The following is a 591-nucleotide window of genomic DNA, read 5'->3' as shown; positions in this document are numbered from 1 at the left end:
TGCTACATATCACACTTTATATTTTCTCAAAAAACCTTATTAATTATTAGTACCTCTGTGTTCATGCTCTAAAACTTGTGTTTTGTGACATTCTTGCTTGTACTCTGTGGTTCACTGCTATTTTACAGGCCTCTCTACCAGCTTTGATTGCATGTAGTATCTGTTAAAATAAATACCTTAATATTTAGGACAGTTTGTTGCATTTCTGGGTGTCTTTATCAGTACCAGTGCAATAATGGTCTTCTGTTTTCTTGTCTGCCCCCTAATCATGAGTTATTTAGTCAAGATACAGAGGAAGATTTTCCAGTTGCTACCAATCTGCGCCCAGAAAGGGGTCACACATGCACTGGTCACAAGCAAGCTGTACTATGGGAACACTTTCTATGCTGGGATCAAAAACTCCCCAGAGGGCTGTAGCAATGAACTCTTTGGCCAGAATGGCTCTCAGCCTCCCATGCTACTCGCACCATATCTAAAAGATCCACTAGCTCCCCATACACAAACTAGAAAACTCCTCACTGCACTATACAACACTGGCCCAGCATCTCAAAACATTCTCATCTTCTTTCACAAACCACCTAGACACCTCTG

This window comes from Lissotriton vulgaris, unplaced genomic scaffold (genome assembly GCF_964263255.1).
Source record: "Lissotriton vulgaris unplaced genomic scaffold, aLisVul1.2 SCAFFOLD_1682, whole genome shotgun sequence".
In the NCBI taxonomy this organism is placed as follows: Eukaryota; Metazoa; Chordata; class Amphibia; order Caudata; family Salamandridae; genus Lissotriton; species Lissotriton vulgaris.
The sequence above is the reverse complement of the archived record's forward strand: the minus strand, read 5'-3'. Positions refer to the sequence as shown.